General features: G+C 39.8%; 2 protein-coding genes across 6 annotated transcripts in view; one reads left to right on the forward strand and one right to left on the reverse strand.

Moving 5' to 3' along the window:
• Positions 1–16636, reverse strand: part of ece1 (endothelin converting enzyme 1) — a 516542-nt gene that overhangs the window by 211714 nt on the left and 288192 nt on the right. The window lies entirely within an intron of this gene.
• Positions 1–16636, forward strand: part of ephb2b (eph receptor B2b) — a 164722-nt gene that overhangs the window by 19848 nt on the left and 128238 nt on the right. The window lies entirely within an intron of this gene.

A 16636-nucleotide genomic window follows, 5' to 3' on the forward strand; every position in this document is an offset into this window, starting at 1 on the left:
ATTAAACCCTAATCACCCCGTTGCAATTAAAACACTTTCCACTTTACGTAGATGGAGATCAACGTTTCAGTGTCCGGCTCTTTGATTGTGCTGAAGAGGGTTTTGAGTTCTCATTGAAAGATAACAGGCTTTTATTTTAGGTTGTTTTTTTTTTTTGCGCTATAATCAGTTTCAAATGGGAGCCAGGCTTTTGGCAGACTTCTCATGGCAGCGGGTTTGATTCAGCCAAAAAGCCTCTTGTGAAGTGGATGAATCAGTGAGGGGTGATTCATACAATCTCAACAGCGAGAGCCACATAACAGCACAGTACACGAGCGCTGTTTGAATGATCTTTTTTTTGTGCTTGCTTGTTTCTGAGAGGAGAAAAAGAGAACTTGCCTCCCTTCTACGCCAAATCAGCTTTGGATTTATCTGCTAATATGATAAGAGAACACAAAAACACTATTTGAATAATTGTTCTTTGCTTTCTTTGTTTCTTTTTATGTTGTTAGCAAGTCTCCTTTAAACAAAGAAGAAGCTGCTTTCAAACCAGAGGGACTTTTTGCCATTCTTGGTTTTCGGCATCCAGAAAAGGTTCCTATGTTGGGATGATGTTCAAATGGAAAATTAAACCATATAGATTTTCCATCTTTGACTCCCCTCACTCTTCATTACTCTTTTACTGATTGACTGATTTAGTCCAACTTCCTGTTTTCACCAGCCCTCCATGTTAATTCTCCCGTCTATACAGCATGTTAAATCAGCTGATGAAAGACAGACCAAACACAACCTGGTTTGATTGCAATGGGCAAGATGTTCCTTTCTGAGGTGAGAAAAAGGGCACGATATTACATCAGTGAATTAAAAAAAAAGGAATAAAGTTTTTATCTGGTTATGAAACATACTGAAATTAATAGTGATGCCTTTTTATGACCTACAAGGTCAATCAAGACCATCAATGATAAGATTTGTCATAAGAGCTTTATCGCTGGTGCCTTAAGTCATTGTTATTATAATGCTCCTGAAACAACTGTTTTGCTTAAAGCAACTATTAGGATCTTACATGAAGTGTGAATTTGCATGGCCCCTATGGACATAGCGGTACATCTTATCTCTTTGCTGATCCTGTCCTGTGCATGCATGCAAAGTGTTCTTCAAAGGAAATCCTCCTCCTGCTTCCTATTAACTGCCCTAACGTTTTGCTCACTGTGGAGCTCTTAGCAAACAAAGACTTCCCATCCACGTGCAGTTAAACACTTTATCCAAATACAGCCCAGGTGCAGCTGTTGTAAGCATTAGACAGTGCGTTTTGGTAAAGTCCCTCGTCTAGGAGATGGTTCATTTTGCTTTTGAAGGTTCTTTTCATTATTAAATTGAGACTGTTTCAGAAATGGTCAAAAGTCCTCACAGTAACTTCACTACTAATTTGACTAACATAGACATCCAAGAAAAAGTTAGATTTCCTCTGAATGTCTCCATTCAGATAAATCAAAAAGCAGCTATGCTCTTGCTCTTTTCTGTCTAGGACTTTCTTTGGCTTTAGAGACCCTCAGCTAATGCCAACAGCAGTTGACATGGCTGAGTAGGAGTCGGATGTGATTTTCATCGAAGACCATCTGCACACAGGATCCGTGGCTCGTGCAAGCAGCATATGCTTCAGTATGTAGATAACAGTCGGTAAACACGCTCGTTCTCTGAGAGAATTAACCTGCAGTGACACGCACCCTGTTGTCTTCCATCTTGGTCGGCTGTATGCGACAGTGAGGGGTTAAATCTTAAAGCCCCTTCCCTGTCCTGCTTGAAACACACACACCCTCGCATACACGCAGAGCCGATCCATCAGTCGAGCATGAGTCATTAGTTCCTTTTCAGCTCCCTGGCCAGTGGACTCAAGCAGATCGCAAACACTAGACTCGGGTCTGGGACTGCAGAGGGACTCTCTGCACACAATAATCACATATTTTTGTTGGACGGATCCAGAAAAGACCTCAACCAACTGCCTTCCCCTTGTCAGCAGCAGTATTTTAATGTGCTGATTATTGAAGCCCTGCTTGGCAGGATGGAGTCTGAGCAATACATTATACAAATGCCTGATGGGGTTTGGTAAAAAAAAAAAAAAAAAAAAAAAAAACGTCAGGGAGCAAAATCATACCCTATCTGCTCATTAAAAATGCAGAAGTCAGCTGGTAATTTTCTGCTGGTATGAATGGTGCTTCATTTATTAAATGATGGGGCCACAATTAGAGATGGGCTCAGCTGGGTTGGGTGAAGCCATGTGTTCTATACCTACACAGATGTGGGTGTGCATTTCTTTAGGTTCATCTCACTTAATCATACTCAGCACATCAGCTCCACTGTATACAATTAGTTTGGAGAAGTAAGCAGATAATCTACATGTATTACACAGCTGAGCTACTTTAAACATTCAGCATCTTGAAAGGAGGATATCTGAGACATGAGCAGGAACTGTTCTAACAATTGGCCAAAAAATGCCTTAGAGTGTTGCACAATTATGAAGAGGTCAGTAAGAGTTCATGCCAAACCTGATCTTGATAAAGACTTAAACTTTAGATGTTTTGTACTTGATATGGATAGTGGACAAGACTGTCACACAGCGGAATTAAAAACGACAATACCCAATCAGTCTGCAGGATTTTGGCTCACATGGGGGACATTAAACCGTTTCCAGCTGAGCACTTTCTTACTTTTTAAGTCAAGTAATTGTCATTTTAGATCATTGTTATTATTAACTATGAAATCCAACCAGATTAAAGATATGAAGTATTTAGTCATCAGACATCTGGAGGATATCAGTGAAACGAGAGGAGCTCAAAAATCTGAGGCAGTTTGGCTAGCAGCTTCTAAACCAGGCCAGAAAGAGTTGGAGAGACACTTTCCATTTTTCATATTAAATATCTTTATTCATTATTTTTTATTCACCAGATGAACACATTCATTTGCGGATAGGAGATGATAATATGACATCCCATAAAAGTAGTCTAATATTAAGACATAAAGAACGCCTTATCTGAAAAGTTAGCTAACGTTTTAAGCTCAGTTTGCAGCCTCTCCTGACATCATGTACTCAAACACATCTGAGAAACAATTCATCAGGTTCATTTGGTTTGGAAAGGACAAGACCTTTCCTTATAATAAGACATTTAGTAGAAACCTTGTAAATGATACATTTGGAAGTATTCTTTTCCTAAAACAGAGGAAATGTTATATTGACAGCTCGGTTCACAGCCCCCCAAGATGTCTCCAGATTTGATAAGTTAAGTCTTTATAAAAGTGCGTTATGTTAATTAAAATATATCACATAACTTTGGCGCAGTTATACAAAGTTTATTTATTTATTATTTTGTTTCTCCAGGCTTCTGTCTTTGTCAGGGTGTTCTTTAAATGGTTACATAATTAAATAACGTTATGTGGTAAATAGATGAATAGTAAAATAAGGGTTTAGGGTATCTACCTGTGAGGCCGGAGGGGAAAAAATTACTTGTTTGACCCCTTTGAGGACTTTATCCTACAAACATATTTGCAAGACTTGTGCTCCAGTTTCTGCTGGTCGCAGATAGATGAAGATAAAAGGAACGATAGAGTTAGAAATAGACAAAAAGGGGGGGGGGGGGGGCTTAGCATTCAAAGGGTTGTAATATCCCTCGGCAATAGCACATAAAACCACAGGGGAAGATGTGGCCCTATAATTGTTCCTCAGCGTGTTCTAGCTTTTCCCTCCGTTCCCTTTTTTCTTCTTCTAAATTCAGTAAGTGACATGTCTGCTTGGGTTGACATGAGGAACTCTGGCCCTGTTTTCCACTGCAGAGCTTCTTTTATGTCAACTACATCTGTAGTGGCTGCACTCAAGAGACTGTTGTGATCGCCAACAGCTAATCAACAAGTCATACAGCCAAGTAAATTATACATGGATACATCATTGGTAAACATATTCTCTTCCTCAGGTTGGTTTTCCCGTTCGTCTTTACTACCTCAATGCGGAGTTCGTTTTCATCAGGTGGGTGTTAGCAGAGAGAGCTCCCATGAGTGCCTGCTAGCCTCGACGTCATCTTTTGTTATCGTAGTATTGATTGAGAGACCCCTGGCGGCAGAATATACATATTGTATCTTTAAAATACAATTCTTTTTATTCTACTTAAGGAAGAGTGTACTAGTAACATGTACACAAATTACATACAAATTGTATGTGAAAATGTACGTATACCTTTATAATGTTATAAACAGTTTGATTTGCAGTTGCATGTATCTCAGCTTCTCTAGCATCCAACACCATGGCACTACTTGAGGGATGCTGTGTGTTATCCATTTACCACTCGAAGGCTATCTAACATGCTTCTATGGAATAATTTTTTCATTCTGCCTGGTTCAGCAACTGATAAGTTCAGTGTGTATGAATTAATTTTGTCTTTATTGAGGTAACCATGGAGGATGGAAAGCATAGGCCTGACCCCAGTGAGGTCAGATTATTAACACATTTGAAAGCAGACTATTTATTGGGGTATTATGCTGCTGGATGTATGAATTGGATACTTAATTTAGAGTTCAGACATGAGGGAAGGTTGTGGCTACATACACATTACAGATAATTCATGCATGAAAAAGGAAAAAGAATAGAAAAGTGCATTGGGATCATTTTGTCTGAGTTATTGGTATAATGTTTATGTGGCTATCCGGTGCTTACTCTGTAAAATTAAAACGCTTAACCATCAGCCTAAACTAAATGTACAGATACCAACATCAGTAAGGCAGCCTATTGATAGAAGCGTGGCTGCATGTCAGACACGGCTTGGTCAATACTGTAGTGTCTCTATTGTCTCCCTTTGTCTACTCTAGCCACAGGCTAACACTGGAGCTGACGGTATGTTCATATTTGAATCACAATCTCAATTCCTGCACATTTGCTGCTCTTATCAAATGAAATACTAATAAACATTGAATGCTTGTCTTGAGTTAGTTGTATGAGAGTTAAGGCTTTATGATGGAAGTGCAGTTCTCTGTCAGAAATGTCACGCGAACAAGGCTTTCATAAGTCGTACAGTGTCAAGGTCTCCCCAAAAGCCATCTTTTCAGGCTAAAGCTGTGGTGCATCCCTGCTGCAATAAGCAGATTGCTAAAAATAGCTTCAGTGGTCCAGCCAAGAATCACTGTTTCCCTCCAGTGAGAAAACCTTGGTAGCAACATGCTCTGTCTGTCTCTTTGTTCTTTCTCTTCTCATTTGGAAACACAGACCGAGCAGCAGTAGAAAGGAGAGGGATGGGGCAGCTGCTTCCAACATTTATGAAATCTGTTTTGTCTCTAGACAAAATCATATGGAAATAAAACATTTATTTTTTACATATACATGTATTTGTCATAATACTTGTAATAATGCTGCCTGTTTGAGTATCCCAGTAACTACAGAGGCCTGAAGACGCTCCTTTAGTTGAACTTTAGGATTTAATAAACGTATTGATCAGATTTTTAAGGCTGTGAAACACAAAATCAAGAAGTTTCAGTTTGAAAATTAGCATCCTCCTAGACACAAGATGTTGAGGGGAGGGGGCTGCTAGCTGAGCTGCAACTAACGGTGATAGGTCATATATGTGACATCAAATTGCTGTTTTTTTGTGAACATATTCATTCCTCATGTTTGGAGGACATTTGGGGCTCACTTTGACTCAATGCACCCTTTCCTTTTTTTCTGTCTGATCAGCTTAATCATTGATTTACTGAGGGAAATGGATGTGTACTACTTGACATTATAGCAAACCTGCTGTCAAAATGGCTTTTGATTTTATTTTGGATTCATGAAAGGCAATTTGAGCTTTACATTTAAAGTAAAAATGTATTTACTTGCCATCTTTATCGGCGTGAATGTTATTAAACTTCTCTATGAAAATGTTTTTATTTGCTGGTCCTACTCTGCTTCTCTTTGAAGATGATGCAAAGTGTACTATGCAGTGTAAGATTTGGGTTTCTTCTAATAAAGACTAGATTGGACTAACCATAGCATTAGTACTAGAGGAAAGAAGAAGGCGGAGGACATGTACAGGCTTTGATCAGTATCCCACAGATACCTGCAGCTCTGTCAAAATATGCGTGGTCATGTTTCCAGAGGTTTTGAAAACCTCTGATCTGCTGTACTGCTCTACACATTTAGTCTAATATTGACTTCATCTAAAATGAACATTAGTAGAGTACCTCGCTGTTTCTCAATGATCTCTCCCCCCTTTTACACGCCACTCGGTGTAATAGCCAGTATCCACAGAATGAAAGCATTTAACTCCAATCAATGGGATTTATGGCTCCTTTAAAAGGCAAAGGTGTCTTTTCTCTCTTCAAAGTGCTGTTTTGGCCGTCTTCCAGCATAGATCGCACCAATAGCGATGTATGATGAATTTTTATCATCTTGGCGGCCTGTTTAAGATTCACACTCCTCTCCAAGTTTGAAACAGGCGACGATTACCTCCCTGCATTAAGCAACAGTGAAGCAGATTAAAGCAAAGTTTCACCTGCCAACTGTAAGTCATGTGTGTGACTCTATGAGGACGTAACCAGACAAATATAAACCAAACAAATGCAGCTAGGGCTCTGGATTTATTGGACAGCTTACTCACATCCCATCCTTACTTTCCCAAGCCTTTGCTTCCCCTTAATCTATAAAAGCGATGTTCAGGAAGCCATTAGACAGTGAGTTTCACCATCACCATTTTTTTTTTTCTTCTTTTTTCTTTTTTAAGAGATTAGCTCGCACAGGCAGAATAAATTGGGAGCAAGTGTCAAGAGCGAGTTCTGTCTGGGTTAACAACAATTTTCTCTCTGGTCCTTCTTATGTGTCGGAGACAGGGAGGAGTGTACATCAAGGTTAATGCACAGACGATGGAGAGAGTTGTTTTATCAACTCGAGAGCGCTGCTTTTCTTTTAGCTAGTTTCTGCAGAATTTGACATTTGAGAGTCATGCATGTCTTTGAGTGATAAATTAATGAATTCTGTACTCATAAAATAAGTCATGCTACTTATTTACTTCTTGTCCAATGGTCAATATTTCTTATGGAACTGTTTGAGTCCCCAGAAGTCTTATATGAAAATGACATTGTAGTCTCTTTGTTAAACTATGACAACAGGCAAGACACAAAGACAGTGCATGATTTACACAATCACTCTAAATCTATGGAAACATTTATTACACCAAATCAACGATATATGACTCAAAAAAAATGCTGCGTTAATGAAACATTATGATCCTACTCTTGATGCTGGGTTCTGCATGCTAACACACTCAGGTCGGCGTAGGAGTTTCAGTTTGTGATTTGGAACGGTAAGCTGTACTGATTAGAAACAGGACTGGCAGTACATGCAAATTGTGTGAATGAAAAGCAGTTGTGTCTTATCTTGAAGGATGACAGCAGCTTTTTAGTGACTTGTTTCGAAATTCGTCATCAGTTTTCCATCAGTGACCCTCGAGGGCTAAAGTCTTTCATGATCTCTCATTGGGATAGTGAAGTTGTCCTCCCTCTGCTCTGTATCTATTTCATTGTTTAACCTTTTCCTGCTCCACGTCTGACCAAATCCCATCATCAGAGATTCTCTGAATCAAAGATTTACTGTAAGCTAGTATGACATTTTTAACGACTCCTGTTTCCCAAGTGGGTGTCACTTTTTTACCCCCCAAAAAACAAAGAAATTGTAATTACATTGGCAATTTTACCCAAAGATTCAACATGTTTAAATGTACATATTGCGGTTTCAATGTTAGTCTCTTGAAAAATTCTTGTTCATGTTGTTGGAGAAAGTTGTTGGCAGTACCAACAATCCAGCAATGATAAAGAGAGAAGCGATATCAGTTACAGATTTAGTTTAGACCGTACACTTTGTCGTTTTTCCAAACATGAATACACCATGAACAAGCACTTTGTAAAAGTGGAACAGGAAAACTTTTATTTCAGATACCTCGAGCTGAACCAGACTCACTATTGAACAACCACCTGTTGCTACTGGATGTGTTGACTGCTGATCTCTTTTCTGAACTGTCTCTGACGGGAACTTGCAATCAGCTGGATTCACAACATCACGCAGGAGAAATAAGATCACGCTTATACCCTGCCCTGTGATTGTATCAACTTTGACAGATCTTGGACTCAGTATCAAACTACATTAACCATAATGTTTCCAAACATTAGTGACGTAAATCAGCGGGTATGTAAGATGGTGGACAGTTGTATGACCCAGAGAGCTGCAGGCTGTGGTAAGCTCTAATCAGTTTCACATCAGTGTGAGGCTCAACACCACCCTGTGTCCTCCTGTGACTGTGTCCTCGTGTGACTGTGTGTTTCGCGCGGTTGTTAGATGGAAAATGCAGCGTGGCTGGGATTTGGTCCAAGCCGGGATACGAGACTCTCCGAATATGAGATTTCATTATCTGATAAGAAAAGATTGGACCTTCCCAGCAAATGTATTTATTGTGCTCAGGAAGTAAATTGGAAATGGAATGCTCACAGGCAGGGTGAATGAACTCACAATTTGCACTCTGGATAATCGTATCAAAGTCTTTTGATTTGACTGCCGCTGACATTCAACAGTCTGTTGGCATCCGGTTTAGATTAGCTTACACTGTGCTCTTTTTGTTTTCCTTTGAAATATGCAACGACAACAAAAAGAACTCTGTTTTTCCATTATTTGTTCCATGTTAACATCCAAAGTAGAGGACAAAAACTGTGATCCATTGGTGCACTTTACGTAGTTTCAAGGTGTCTTCACTACGCAGATCTTCAGATGTTTTCCATGCATGAACTGCTGTCCCTTTAAGAGTAGCCTTCTTCTTCTTCTTTTTTTCCTTAAACATTTATTTTTGGGCTTTTTGTGCCTTTGATGGAGAGATAGGACAGAGCCGGAAATCAGAGAGAGAGAGAGTGGGGAATGACATGCGAGAAAGGAGCCACAGGTTGGATTTGTTTCTGTGCCGCCCACTTGGAGGACTATAGCCTCTGTATGGTGCGCGCACATACCATGAGTAGCCTTCTTCTTAGCATGAATTTTGGAATACATCAACAGAATAAAACATTCTCTCTCGCTCTGTAATCTCCCTTCAAACTACTCCTTATTTTCTACTCTTAAGTGCTGGAGTCCATAGAAGAAGAAGTGAGCGATAATGAATAACTGCAAGCTGCTCTTGAAACGACAGGAAGGGTTTACTCAATTGACGCTGAATTATGTTTGCATTGCATGTGATGAGTTGCGTTCGAGAGCCGTCATTCTGGGCTCTGTGAAGGGACTTTCTTCACTGCCCAAGAATGTCGTATTGTTAATAGTAGGAATGCTCATTCTCAATCCATCATGTTGAATTTAGGATGGTAAGGAAAACTTGTCATGATTATTGCATCCATCAAATCTTGAGACAATGGAAGCTCATTTAAGGAAGTAAAATTGAAGTTATTGAGTGCTTCTTTTTCTTCTTTTTTTGGTGAATGTCAGAATTGATTTTGAAAAGGGGGGAGTGGGCTCTGTAGTGCTGTCTATAGACTGAGCTCCGGAGCTCATTTGCCTAATCTTGGGAACTAGAGTGGAAGCTGTGTATAATGAGGACTAAGGCTTGTCTGGGAGGGCGACGTGGGGCTGGGGGCGAGTCTGAAAGACATGAAGGTATTAATCGGACAAAGGGGCAACCGAGAAGTTTATGCAGCCGGAGAACGCCTGTGGAATGGTCAAGCATTTTTTTTTTGCATTTTGACTGCCTTTGTGCAAGTGCAAATCAAAAGACAGGAAAAGAGTGTGAGGCAGGGCAGGGACGAGGGATGCTTTCAAGATTTCTGAAGGCTCCTTTAAGAAACTTTTTGTCCATGCTGGAGAAGCAGGGAACAGCTGCGATGGCGCAGACCGAGAAATGTGCTAATTTTCAGGAAGGATGAATCCTTAAGAGCATGTTTCTGCTTCAATGGAGCCTAAGTAGAAGAAACTGTTATAGAGTGTTTAAAAATAGAAGGTTGGTTACTCTCTTTTGCTTCTTTCAAATTTTGAGAGGTTTTAAATCAACAGATTTAAAATTATTCTACGCATTCAAGGATTTCCTGAGCGTTTTTATGGATGTTCAGTCAGTGTTGATGGAAAAAGTTGAGTTCCTCTTCTCCTGCAGCCATGCCGTCACTGCATGCCCACATGTTCTCAGAAGCATCGGCTTACATCAGCCACAGCCTCGGCCTTGTTCGGCTGCATGTCTTTGGCGACACGCTATGACGGGAATTATTACCCAGTCAGCCAAAAAAACTCTGTGAAATGTTTCCTCCTCCATAACCTCCTCTTCACTTATATTTTAGGATGCAGAAATAATCTGTAGTTCTTCTGGGCCACCATCCTATGTCAAATGAGCCCAGTGCTGGAAGGACAACAGGTTTTGTATCTGCTCCCATGAAGAGTTGTCATTATACCAGAATTTAAAAACTGCAATATGATACAAGTAAAGAAATCAAACAATGTAATTTCTTGTTTTTAATTATCACAAAATTGAAGGCAAACTCCTACACACCGAATTTGCAAATGCGTTGCCAATGCATACGTAGAAATCAGACAGTAGTTGGTTTTTGATTAATTTAATCCAAAGCACCTTTCTTAGAATAACAGAGATCGTATCCTTTTAAAACATGGGAATCGAAAAGTATCAAATATAAAGAAACATGCTCACATCTTTACGTCTTTGTTGCACTACAGAAAAGAAAAGAGAATATCGACAACTGTTTTTTATACTGTACAGCTAATCCAGGAAAATGTCTCAGTACTGTTACTATGATCTCATTCAGAGAGAGCAAATAGTGACATTGGGTGAACAATCCCCTTATTAATTAAAATGCCAAAACAACTGTAGGAGGTCTTATGCACTTTAAGTTTTTTATATCTAAATTGCTCCTGTTTTCTGACGTTCACTCTTGGAAAAGGATTTTAATGTTCTTGTTCTTTTTCAGTGTTATAGGGATGAAAAACTGATTTAAAAAAAAAGTCATATATTGTCAAATCCCTGTTATTCTTTGGAAAAGGTAGAAAATGCTCCTTAATGAGCTACATTTACTCCATTGGAGCAAAGCCTCGTGCTTTTTCATTTGTCATTGAAAACCAAAACTCTCTCAGGACATGTAATGAGTCACGAGCATCAAGCTGGAGCTGTTGTCTTTCACTGAGTTATGCAGGCTATTTGCCCATTTGTACATCTGCTTGTGTATAATTAAACACCGTTTCCCACTTAGCACCGTCTCAAGGGCTATGATAGCCTTCACAAACACACCAACACGCAAAATGCTCATTCTTGTGTGTATTGACACTTGTGCCGCGCTATCTACTCCAGGATCACTGCTCAACCTAATTTCGTAATGATACGGGCATTATCCAGTGTAATCTAGCAATAAATTAATTACTACCCACAATCCCTTAGTCCCCTCTGCGCTCCCTGAGGAGATGACCACCGCTGCAGCTCCACTAACCAGGCAACAGCATAGAGAGAATTGCCCACTTATTGAGTTTTAAGCAGTGTGCTGAACATTTTAAAACCTTATATGTTAGCCTTCTTTGTCCAGTTACAAAGATACAAGTGAAAGGAACATCTTTAAAGCACAAAATATTCAGTTGTCACAGAAAAAAAACTCCAACAATGTAACCTTGGGGAGCAAAAAAACCTGTTCAAATATTCAGCTTGCCGTTCGTTTGCATAAAAACCTGCCAAAGGTGTGAATGCATTACCGTGTGGCATCCTATCGCCAAGGTCAGCGTACATTTCAAAGTAGCCCACAACTATGAGGAAAATTAATTCAGCCTCATAAATAACAATTACAGGCAGCCAAGTTTGACTTTGCTGTAATTAGTTCTAAACGACGCCCTAAGAAAATGTGGAGACTGTTGTTTAAAGATGACTTTGGAAATCTTATTAAAGCTTAAGGGGGGGAGTGGTTGTTAATTGATGTAAATGTAATCATTGTCAGTTTGTGTGTGCATCAAACTCAGGAGGTGAGCTGGCCAATGTCCATAACTAAGGGTGAATAAAGCTAACAAACAATGTAAGGATACTTTATTTAAAGGACACTGTTCTGTTTGATTACATCTGATAAGATTTGGGATTTAAACATTCTTGACTATATCAGTGAAATCATTAAATTACACACAAATGTGCCACTATTATTAGGCGTGTTAGTAATGTCATAAACTTAAACATGACTTTTTATTATTCAGTGTAATTTTTGTGCATAGCCAAAGTTAACCAGAGGGCGAGTGTATCGGGTAGTTCTGATATAAAATCAATGATTTAAGGTGGAGCATGTAAACAGCATGTTCTGTTTGGATATTCCAAATTACACATTTTAAACTTTTTCTGACTGGTGCAGGTTGGAAAAGCCGATGTTCAGGTTAAAGGAGCGTTACATGAACAGTAGGGGTGGAACAAAATATCGAAACAGCAATATATCTTAACTCAAGTGACACATTGATTGAATCGCTCGTACCAAAAATGGACATTTTCATACAAAAATAAATGGCGCTCTTTACAGATTTCCCTGCCATTTTGACCCACACTATCTCTGAGTCATGATTCCTCAGGGTGGAGTTTATGACATGAATATGGGTGGCATAAAAAGAAGCTAATAGGCCAAAGAAGAAGTTGACAGCTGGATTCTGTTGGAAAGAGATGAGGCCTGATAAAAGGTTAAACAGACACCTGATTGCAGTGAATAGATGCCTGAATTGTGCTCTTTTACCTTTTTCAGGGGCATTGTAGATTCTTTAACTAAAGAGTTGTCATGATGAATCATTAAATTACTTTCTTACAATATATCACTGAGTGCAGAATTGCTGGTTCTTGATATCATTATCGTGGGGCTCGTATCAGATACTCTGTGATTACTACCTTTAATGTACAGAACATTCAGTATCGTTGTCTCTGACTTTTTACTGCTCTTAGCGACACATTGGAACCTTTCTGTTTATGGTCAGCTGTTTTATGTGCAGAAACTGACTAGCCAAAGATTTTAATGGCTGGGGAAAGAATGCCATAAGAACGACTACATGTACACAGGAATGACGTGAAAGATTAGGACACCTGCGTTAAAATACTGTGTTCTTCAGAATATCTTGCACCAAGGCAGAATGTTTGCACACCAGTGACTTCAGAGAAGCTCCAAAACAATTCAGCTTGTTTAGTATTTTATTTTTCTGTCACGACTCCGGCAGTGACCGTGGTGTCTCCGAAAGTGCATCTTCAGGCTTCATGTACTCTGCACCGTGTCTCCTTTGAAGTACTTTTTCTTCAGGCATGCTGGCACAGAGAGAAAAAAAACTACATTTGAGCATCATCACCCCTTCTTTTTATTAGATGACTGAAAGCAAAAGCTCATTTCAACCAGCTTTTGAGTAGGAATCATCACTTTGGCACCCCACTATTTTAATTTTTGAAAGAATCGACTACTAATTAGGATGAAACTGTTATTTTTCGCATTCCTTTGTGCACAGAAAGGAGTAAGGACAGAACAAATCTGTTAAGTCTCGGTTTAGTGTGGATGATTTTGCACTTGCAGACGCCTCAAGTTGGCTGCAAAAAATAGTAGAAATCACACAGTAACGATTTTCTCCACAGCTTCAGGGTATTGTAACGACTGCCTGCGTGCACCAGGCAGACAGAAAGCCCTCATATGAATCAGCAGAGTAATCCAAGATTAAAATGTATATACACCCATTATCAAGAACGAGCAAGAGAATAGGCCAGCCACCATGAGCGCTGAGTACACACAGTCACACACACACACACACACACACACACACACACACACACACACACAGGGACACAAGGTCACAGCACTGTGGCAGGCAGAATGTGCTCAACGTATGCAGGCACACACCCCATCACAGAGAACACACAGAGAAATTAATGCACACACACACACACTCTCTAGCAGAGATAAGCTGTGGCAGCATGTCGTCTGGGGAATTTGTCCATCCATATCATGAAAAAAAGGAGGCTCCATTAAATTCTAAATCCCCTGAAGAGCTCAGACTTATAGACTATGACATTTTGATTTGTAATTTCTGGTGTTTATTTGAAGCCATCTCAAGAAAAAGCAATCCAGAAAACATTCAATTTTATACTTTCCAAGCATTTGAGTAACTGGCTTTTCGCACAACAAAGACAACACAAGCACAAGCTTTAGCTACCTACATCGTGGCACTTTCACTTCAGAGAGCTGTGCGCTTTGCAGACAAGAGCTGTCTGACAGTCTGGCAAAAAGGATCTCGAGGAATAATTGACACAGAGAACAGAACCAGACGAGGCTGAGGCTGACAGGAGAGGGGAGAAAGAAAAAAAAAGAGAAGGCTTTAAAAGTTTACTCTGGATATCACTTTGCTAGTGAGGAACACATTATAAAAGAGAACACCGTGATCCTTTTGACTTCAGCGTTTCTTTTGATGTGAAGTTTTTGCATCTCAGTCAGTAGTTTCAGGTAGAAACTTTTGCGAGGCTGCTTTGGAGTGATGAGATGGTAATTCTCTCTGAAGTCTTATGTACGGCCGTGATTCTTGTCAAAATAAAGCAGAATTAAATAAGGGAGGAAACATGTAGTCCTTTCAGGCAGACTGACAGTATGACAAGAGAGAGGATGTTTGCAAGTTGTTTGTTCTGACGATGAGACTCGACGATTAGGCAAATTATCACAGGATTGTTTTAGTATCCAAACTGAACCCTGAAGTAATGATGCATTGGTCAAGTTTAAGAAAACAGTTTATTTACACGCACTGATGTATCGGGTATCAGCAAGCGGCAACCTACAGTGTGAAAAATGAACCCAATGCAGAAGAACAAAAAAAACTGCAGTTCCTTGAGTGTCCACTTGAGGCTGCAAGGAGTGCAAGGAACCCCATCAGAGCCCGTATTGAAATGGTCATATTAACAGCAGAAATAAAAATGCTTACAGCCTGGTACAAATATCACTTTTGTAGCTGATTTATTTATATTTACAAACTCTACAGGGGATGGATGTTGTATAACTCATCAATTCTAAGATGAGTTATACAACTCTCAGATGCTTTCCTGCAGTGAGGACTTCAGGAGGGGCTGCAAGCTGAGCTGCCAACGGTACAAACAATGTAAAACTCAGATTTTTAGGAGTTCTTCAGGGCTCATTGTTCTGATTTGTGTTTTTTCCCCCCATGAAATGTATTTCAAGTGAAACCTATTTCACAGAATAAAGGAGTTCCATACAAAAACTCAGTGTTACTCTGCGGCTCAGAAGAAGCAAGTTGAGCTGAAATTACCAAAGTCTGGATTCCACCAGTGTCAATCTTCAGGGGTTTCTATAATTTAAATTTTCTAAAAATGCTCTAAATCAAGTAGATGAGGTGAATTAAAAGGTAAAAAAAATCCTGAATCAAGCAGTATCATGACTCTGTGTAGATGCTCTAAGGCGAGACCCTGGTTTACTGCGAGCTGAGCTGCCACTAACATTGGCTTAGCTTTTTTTGTTCATGACTTCAGGTGTCCAAATTCAAAAGTCCTCCATCTGGTTAAAAGTTAGAAGTTTAAACAACAAAGATCTTACATGTAACAGTTATATAAAAACATATTTTTTTGGAATTGTATCATGTACGCTAAAAAACAGCAGACTGAGAGGCTTTTGTTACGATTACTTCCCCTGTGGGAAAGGCTGTGACGTCCACTGATATCAGGCAGAATATTTCCAAAGCTTATCGTCCTTATCGATTCCATGTTGAGTTTTATCACTCGGCCCTGGTTCTGATTAAATTGCACATCTGGACACAGCTCCAGTGTTCTGTACAGTTGTAGACACTTTTTTTTTTTTTTTTGCAGATGTGGTTAATTACGTACTGCTCTGGACAATTAGTAAATGAGTCTGACAGTAACCTTCATGCATTAATCACAGTAAATTACACAGAGGAAGGCCCAGCACAGAGGTTCAATTAACCTTTTAGCCCTCGTCTGAATGTGGGGAATGGGGCTGGTTTTTTCGAGGCCCTAACACTCTCAGGTCACCGGGGGAAAGAGGCACCCGATGCAACAGTCTGTCCCTCCCCTTCCCTCCTTCCACCTCCCAACACTGTCCTCACCAGGCCCAGTCCCCACCCTTGGGGATCACTGAGCTGTCTGGAAATCAAGGCGACCTTTGTGTCATGCAGTTTTCTCACAGCTGCGGTGGCATTTATTTCCAAAGGAGTTTATGCCAGAATCCACGACTATTTATTTACTTTAATTTAGCTGATGGTGGAAGCTGATCTTGTGATAACTGGCAAAGCAACACGCTAATTCTCCGGAGAAATCAGGAGAAAGTGTATGGGGACTTGTCTTGACCGATCCGTGATATCTTTAAGCTTGTGGTGGATGAAAATATGAAAGAATTAGCTGTCATTGGTTTTGGCTTGTGTTTCAGATCATTTTGTGGCTTTCTGAAATGTAGTAAAAAAACCGCAGGATACATGTGTCGTAAAGTAAGCCAGTTCTCTAGTTTGGATCTCTGATAGCTCTGTGGCTTAGAGAGTAAATGATCGACATTAATCCTTAACAGCTATCACCTCATTGCCCTTTAGAGGAAGACTGATTCACTGATTCCTGCAGACTAGCTCTTACATTTAAGGATTTGTAGGTGTGTTTTTCTTCCCCGACTGCTTTCCCTGCTGCTGGAT

Source organism: Labrus mixtus, chromosome 7, assembly GCF_963584025.1.
Source record: "Labrus mixtus chromosome 7, fLabMix1.1, whole genome shotgun sequence".
NCBI classification, from domain to species: Eukaryota; Metazoa; Chordata; class Actinopteri; order Labriformes; family Labridae; genus Labrus; species Labrus mixtus.